The sequence below is a fragment of the Ranitomeya imitator genome, chromosome 5, assembly GCF_032444005.1.
Source record: "Ranitomeya imitator isolate aRanImi1 chromosome 5, aRanImi1.pri, whole genome shotgun sequence".
Taxonomy (NCBI): Eukaryota; Metazoa; Chordata; class Amphibia; order Anura; family Dendrobatidae; genus Ranitomeya; species Ranitomeya imitator.
In genome coordinates this window covers 665,043,365-665,051,500 of record NC_091286.1, presented here as the reverse complement: position 1 = coordinate 665,051,500, position 8,136 = coordinate 665,043,365, and the positions used below count along the sequence as shown (strand labels likewise).

The 8,136-nt window shown below is 42.2% G+C and overlaps 1 long non-coding RNA gene across 1 annotated transcript in view; it reads right to left on the bottom strand.

Annotated features, from left to right (window-relative positions):
* Window positions 1–1,527: 1,527 nt before the first annotated feature.
* LOC138680965 (uncharacterized) overlaps window positions 1,528–8,136 on the bottom strand; it is a 33,292-nt gene continuing 26,683 nt past the window's right edge. Inside the window, exon 2 of the long non-coding RNA XR_011321860.1 lies at window positions 1,528–2,422. This is a non-coding gene — a long non-coding RNA (uncharacterized lncRNA). The remainder of the gene's footprint in view (window positions 2,423–8,136) is intronic.

Sequence of the window (8,136 nt, the reverse complement as noted above, 5' to 3'; positions counted from 1 at the left end):
GTTATGTGGGCATTTATTGTTATAGGGGAAGTCTGGTTACTGTGACTATCAAAGGGGCACACAGCAATATTATTTTCCAGGGAGCAAAACGTGGCTACTGTTTTCTAGGGCACTTGCACCCGCCATTACTATATTATAGAGGGGTGCTTCAGAATTTAGAGGGCAAATAGAACCACACAGCAGGTGCTGTAATAGGGACACATACGGCAGCAGCTTTGGGGTACTAGTACGATGAGGAGTTTGTGTAGGTTGGGAATAGATGGTGACGTGCTGAAAATATGAGAAGTAAAATGTGTCTTTGTTGTGTTCTCTGCAGATGAGTCCTGGGTGGAAAAAGTTGTGTCGATCTGGGCCAGATGGAAAAGACCAGAAAAGTGGACAACTCCATCAGAAAGAATATCAGCAGTAAGTCTCCATCTGTAACTGTGCTGTGATCTCTTATATGTTCTGCAGGGCTGGTATTTACCACTGACCATATGGCGGTAATATCAATGTAGTTCTTTGTATAGAGATTATCTTCAGTAACAGAGCTGTCATCAGCTGAGGTTCTCCTCCACTATTAGGGTGCGTTACCCAGTCGTAATCAAGGTTACCTGGTTAGAGGCCCACTCAGAAGCTTCACCCCCCCGAACCAAAACCCTAGCTACGCCTCTGAAGGTGGGCTTAGAGTAAGTGTTAATATTTATTTAATTTGTTTACATTTATTATTCTCTTGGTTCTTTAGAGACCCCCGAACATAATAAGCTACATTAAATTTGCACAGAATAATTTTTTCACAAATGGAGTTTCTGTTATGCCTGTGTACAGTAGAAGTTCACTCAGGATTAATAGGTACACACTTAAAAACATGCAACTGACCCTGACGATTCCTGTAGACTAGATATCATGACTCCTCAGTCCCTAGTTGTACCTGCTGGAACTCGGAACTCACTGCCTAAAAGGCCGTTGAATTGCTTTACGTTCCTTCTAAAGAATCAGAGGGCTGAGCAGAGTGTGAATTACCTACTATAGAAGTGTGCCCAAAAAAGGAACTCTACCTTACATATGGTAAAGAAACTAAGGGTTAGTATCCCACTTGTATGCCTCCTTGAAAAAAACACTTCGGACAATGTTGGATGTGGTTATGGCACATGAGGAAGCGGAGGAGAATCAGGGACCAGTCACACCATTGTTGGGCCAGTTGTCCACAAATGGCTTGGACAGTGGGTTCTTCTACTAACAGCAGCCAGGTACACAACTACCTAACCAGAGGACAGTTTTGGAGGCGGAGGAGGAACCATGTTCACACTAGCTTGGCACTCAAAGCAATTCACAGGCATCAATGGAGCATGGCAAGGAGGATAGAGTGAACACAGTCCGTTCACCTCCCACTGAGGACAGTTTGTCATTGCTTCTGGGCAGCCTGGCATGCATGAGCCCGTACATGCTGCTGTGCCTGATGTTAGAGAAGGGATTTCCAACCTAGTCAGGTGTTCTGTCTATTAGGTACCTACGCAATGAAGCAATAATCAGAGAGACACACGCTCATTGTCTGTCCAAATAGTCACTGGTCTTTTATTTTTAGGGCTGGGCTTATAAAGGTCCAAGATAAAAAAAGGAAATGTAGAGTTACATAATAAATTGGCACAAATGAATGTCTTATACAATAAGTTGAAAAAAACATCCTGGGATATAAAATGGATGAGGTGAAAGAATGCGGGGAGTTGTTGTGCATATCTGCGGTTTTATTAGATTTTGGCTGAACATTCTGGATTTTGGGAAATTCTGACCACTTCTATGTGGAATGTCCGGGAAACTGTCTACAAGGAGAGACAGATGATAACATCTTGCATAACAACTTGCACAATACGTTGTTATTCTGATATTTAGCAAAATGAAGATTAACCATTTCTTTAACAATTCCCCTCTTTTTATCATCTGATCTACCTTGCCCTAGCTGATCCCTTCCCGTTACTCAGGCCTGCAAGATAACCCTACTTCACGAAATACATGGCTTATCCAGTGTATATCATGGGATACCGACATGCTGTTTGTCCATTCAAATTATACTTGTGGGTCAGACCTTCTGTTCCTTCTAACCCTATTTCTATCGAGGGATTATTATAAGGGGATGATATAGATAAATTTTTAAGACAGAGAAATATAGACATTTATATTTATATATTAAAATATGTGTTAGAAAATAGAATATAGTTTTTGTTTGTTAGTATAATTCATAGAGTCCATATTGTCAATGAGTCTTTGTAAGTTCTCTGTGGGCTCTTTGTCTTCTATCAGACCTTTGGTCTTCTGAAATACAATCCGCCAAGTCTACTGAAGTTTGCTTGTTGCAGAATATGCATTCAGGTTGGAGTGAAGTTATTGGGGTAGTCATCACTTGAGTTTGCCTTATCTCAGAGTCAGTACTGATTTTAGCTATTACCTGGAAAACATTTGCAATTAGAACTGAGAATTTTCTTTATTGCATAACAAATAACTTAATCATCACTGCAATGATTAGTATCACTAAAACTGCTTGAATTAGGACGTGAATTACACCCGATATCCATCCACCTATTCCTTTGAACTGGTTCACAGGGTTTATCCATAAGAGCCATTCAGGGAGGGGTAAATCATCCAGTGAATTAGCTTTTTTCACCCCTTCCCTTTATCATTTCAAGTTATTCTGTATTAGGAGTAACTCTCATTAGTCCGGAAGGATCTATATAGCGGCAACAGGCAGGTCCTACCACCTGACAGAAGCCTCCTTCAGAGGCCGTAAGATTATTATGTACTATAGAATGATGATTAATAATAACTATAAGCTGTTTCATGTAGGCTGATTCAACATTTAGAGCATCAAATAAATAATCAGTTATACTATAAAAAAAATGTCACCTAGTCGATACATACCAACACATATTCATAGATGCCTACCTCTAGAAGCTGTATGAAATTAATTTGAGGTAGCTGGAGCAGGTACAATGGTCAGGCGGTGCACTTTTCCCACATTTAGGCATACACAGACTACGCATCCCTATACGAATCTAGCAGCAGCACAATGGAATTCTGGGGTCACCCAATTACCTTTTACCTGACTTACCACTGTGTCTTTAGACTGATGCACCAGTCCATGAGAGAGAGCGCACATCATGGGGAACAGTGCCCTAGGAAGGCAGTACTTACTGTCCGCTCTCCTCAGTCCATCTTCTTCCTTCGCACCTGAGTTCCTTTGCCATCCTTCTTTTTCCACTGCAGACGCCTGATCTACAGGCTCTGGAGTAGTTGTAGGTCCATCCCCCCGGACACCTGCACAGTGTATATCTCTGTGGGGAGAGGTAGCAGCGCAGCAGCCCTTGCCGCAATGTCAGCTCGGTGATTTCCTTCAGCTTCTCTAGTGCGCTCCTTACTATGAGCCTGCACTTTCATTATTGCAACTCTCTTGGGCAGTTCCAGTGCTCTCAGAAGCTGAGCTACCAACTCTGCTTTTTTAACGGGTTTACCAGAAGAACCAATAAACTTTCTGCTCTTCCACATGTGACCGCAATCATGGAAAATGCCGAATGCGTGGCACTATCAGTAAATGCTCTGCCACTATACATGCCTCAGCAAGTGCTTTCGATTCAGCTTCCCGAGCAGACATCCTAGAAGGTATAGCTTCACTTTTTACCACCTCATGTTGATCAACTATTGCACAACCTCTATGAGGTACTATGTCTTTTTGAAAAAAAAAACCCTGTGACCCATTTACATAAAGCTCTAGATTTACATTAGGGATTGGTGTCTCTTGCATATTGGCAAGTATTTGTGTTAAAACAGAACACCCATAACATGTCCCCCCGAATTTATGACAGTACAAACGGAAAGGGAGGTCATAACTTGGGAGTTGGGATTCCTAGTGCTGGGGCTGAGAGAATGGCTTCCTTCCGGTCCCTAAACCCCTCTTTTTCTTCTGTGGTCAGTTGGTATGGCTGACCCTTGTTTCACATTGACAACACATCAAATAGAGGGTGCGTGATTTATGATGCAGAGGGAATCCATTCTCTACAGTAGCTGATCAGCCCTAGGAATGTTCCAGTGTACTTACGGAAGTGGGCACAATTGCTTAGCTTATGGCCTTTTACCCATTCAGCGACCTAAGAAAAGAATCTATTTTCAATTAGACATACCTGGTTGCTCTCTGCTCAGGGGATATTGTCTAATACACACCGGTACAGTACCTGGCTTGAATTTGATGGATACTTGTGTTATCCTTAACAAACCAACATCTCTCTTACCCTTTACCCATACTGCAGCTGTTTGCTTGATCATTTGCTGATTGTCCTCATCTTTGTCAATTTTCAGTTTTTCATCATCTAGCTAAATTAGCGACATCATAGTGGAGAGGGTTGCTCCAGACAATGGGTCTGTAACAGTAATACTTTTCTTCCAAACAATTAATAACTGCATTCCTTGGACTGAGGATATCAGCACCTATCAAGCTTAGGACATTTATTTGAGACCAGCAATTGGGCGCACAAGTGTGTGGTCCAAGCTATTCACACATTCTTGGGTTCTGTTTCATGCAAGGGATGGACTGCCCCATCTGTCCCTACACCCTGGTCTGTTTTCACTGTCATGAATCGTTGTGGCATATTCATGTTCTTATATCAGTACGACTCGCCCATGTATCAATCAGGCATTATAATTGTGAGAAAGTGATAGCCATCCGGTGGGGGACCACAATTTTTGTTTACTCTTCTCTGGTGAACAATCTCATCTTTCCTCTTCTTCTCTCCCCCTGTTCCCCTGTGATATCTACCTGTCCCCTGCACCGCAGTTTTCTCAGCATTATTAAATACATCCAGAGGTATATTCACCATAACAGGGGTTGGCTTTTGCTGCTTCTTTCCTTTCCTACTTTTAAATCTGGTCCTCTATCCTCCTAAACATGGGAAGGGACTGATCGAGTGTAGCATAGATACATTCTGGCCTCACTCTTCTCTTAATCCTGTCAGGAACATATTTTTAAGAAACCTAACTTCCCTAAATTCTTCAGGTCATAATCATGATCTGTGAACACTGCTGTACATCGAGCATAAAATCTGTCAATAGGCTCCTCTGAACCCTGAAATACTTCTGGTAATCCTGAAGTGAAGTCCTCTGTCTGTTTTTTGGCCACCACAAGTAACCTGGCTAGAAATTGCTGTCCCGACTCCCTAGTTTTCTTGTCTGCTGGCATCTCCTGTATTATGGCATTTATGGCATTCACCTGAACTGCTTTTATTTTCTCAGCTAGCGACACCCCATCAGAGATGCAGCATAATGGTTCCAAATCATTCCACGCAGCATCATAGCTATCAGCTGTACCCTTCATGGCTTTATAAAACTCCAGGGGATTTCTATACAGGTCTGGGAAACTATTCGCTCAACTCGCAACTTGCTCAGATCGGCTCCATGGTGTATACTAATCAGTGGTATCTATCTTTGCGTTTTCCTCTCCAATCTCCTGTGGTTTGCTAGTGATCTGTGTTATTACAGGGAGGGCTATTGCAGTGTCACCCCCCTGTCATAGCACAGAAGTCACATTGGGTTTCTCCTTTTCCCATGCAGTCTCACTCTTTACTGGGCTGATCTCATGTCCCCTGTTACAGGGGCATAGGGAGCTGCGCAGACACTGAACTCAGTAAGGGGGGGGGCCTGCCTGTGCCTGCGGGGGACGAAGCTGCAGATTTCTTTACATACATCCTGCTTCTCAAGTGTGCTTCATCACTACCATCCTCATCATCCTTCTCAGCATTAAAATACAGATCATGTCGTTCAGAGGTTCTGATCCATACTGCAACTTGCATCCCATAGTCATATTTATCAGTCCATGTGGCATGCTTCTTACATAAATGCTTCCATCTCTCAGCATCCAAACATCCTTTCCTTGGCATTCCTGCCTTTTCTAGGATTATTAGCGGTATCCTTCTCTGCTTTATTTTCCACCAGGTCCTTTATCTTATATCTCGGATCCGTAATCTGTCCTGACCTGGTTAATCTATCACCCATAACAGCTGTCAAAGGTAGCGACCCCTATCTTCAGCCCTGTTATGTATAAGCTGGATCCCACTGGTCTACTATGATAGCCAGCAATCCTGCTTCCAAAGCAATAAGCTGAACCGCAACTCACTGTTCTGTCCTGATGCTGATGCACACTGTCCTGAAAAAGTAGATCACTATGAACAACGCAGTTCCAACCACAAGCGCTATATACTCCTCATACATCTGGATGTGAGTCCTCACTAGACTCTGAATATGCAAGGTCTATTCCTGAACCTACTCCGGGTTCAATAAGATAGTATTTGTCCGTGACATTATCTTTCCACTTTGGCATATACCATCTAGAGTCTAATATATCTACCCAGCTTCTCATCAATCCATGAGGATGAGTTACTATATGACAAGAGTATTCTCTGCGCCTAAACTGGTGAACTCAACATAGACACTTTCACAGCATGTGGTGCACTCATGGGAAGCATTTGTCTGATTTTTCAATTACATCCATACACACATTTCTTAGTACTTTCTCGCTCCTCACATTTTATCAAAATGCTCTAGTGCCAATGGACAAAAACATAAATCACATCTATTTGTGGAATCTCTTACTTGGTTCACTATATCCTCTAATTCATTTCCTATCTGAGTACGGGGTTGTATACAAAAATTAGCATTTATGTTCACATAGATTGGCTTCACGTGCTCTTTCCCACTTCACTACAAACTCCCTCCCGGGACCTTCCTGTAAGTTTTTTCAAGAAGCAACTAACCGGAGAGTTTTATCTTACTCCCTGCTTTTAATGAGAAGGCTATTTATACACTAAGCACACATCATTTAGTCTCCATACAGCATGAGCGCTGCTCCGTACCCCACATAGATTCAGCAATATATCAGAAACACAGTGTAATCAGAACAGTTCAGCACAGCTCTATCAGTACTACTTATCAATTAACAACTGACAAGGCACCAATAAACTCAACTAATATAATTAACTAACCAAAAGCAGAATAAGAGTGATAAAGAAGGAAAGAAATATAGAACAATCATAGGACAAATATAGCAGAGCAGGATCAAGACACTGTAATTACAATATTTACAGTATCAACAAACATTGACTATCATTACAAACAGACAAACAGAAACCCTTATTAAAGATACAGACAAAACAAATGATGGAAAATCATCGTACTTCATAATGAAACAAAAACAATTGTTAACAGCACTCAAACAAACAACAAACAAAACAGACAAAGACAAGCAAGAGACAACAAAACAAATAACAGATACTGTCTTTTACCTGAGGGCTTTCCCGTTAGAAATCCCCAAAGACTCACTCCAGAAAGCCTCCTTTCTCGGAGAGAAAACTGTGTGAGTAATAAATCTACTCACTTACCCGGGATTTGGTTTTCTGTTCAGGATGGAGGCAGTCAATTGTTCAGTCTAAGATGAAAGTCGAAGGAGAAATTATTTTATCCCGCTGAAGGCCTCCAAGTTGTTAGAGAAGGGATTTCCAACCTACTCAGGTGTTCTGTTTATAAGGTACCTATACAATGAAGCAATAATCAGAGAGACACACGCTCGTTGTCTGTCCAAATAGTCTCCCATCTTTATTTTTAGAGCTGGGCTTATAAAGGCCCAAGATCAAAAGGAAATGTAGAGTTACGTAATAAATTGGCACAAATGAATGTCTTATACAATAAGTTGTCAAAAACATACAAGATGGATGAGGTGAAAGAATGTGGGGAGTTGTTGTGCATATCTGCGGTTTTATTAGATTTTGGCTGAACATTCTGGAAAAACAGACATAGAATTGGCGATTCTGAGAAATTCTGACCACTACTATGTGGTATGTCCGGGAAACTGTCCACAAGGAGAGACAGATGATAGCATCTCAGGCTTCTTTCACACTAGCGTCGGAAGATTTCGACGCTTGCGTTTAGCGCATTGCACAATGGAGGCAGCGGATGCATTTCTCCGGCGCATCCGCTGCCCCATTGTAAGGTGCGGGGAGGTGGGGCGGAGTTTTTTGCAGCGTTTGTAGCGTTTTTTGCTCCCGACGGTCCGCAGAAGCACGACACATCCGTCGCTCGACGGATGCGACGTGTGGCAATCCGTCGCAAATGCGTCGTCAATAC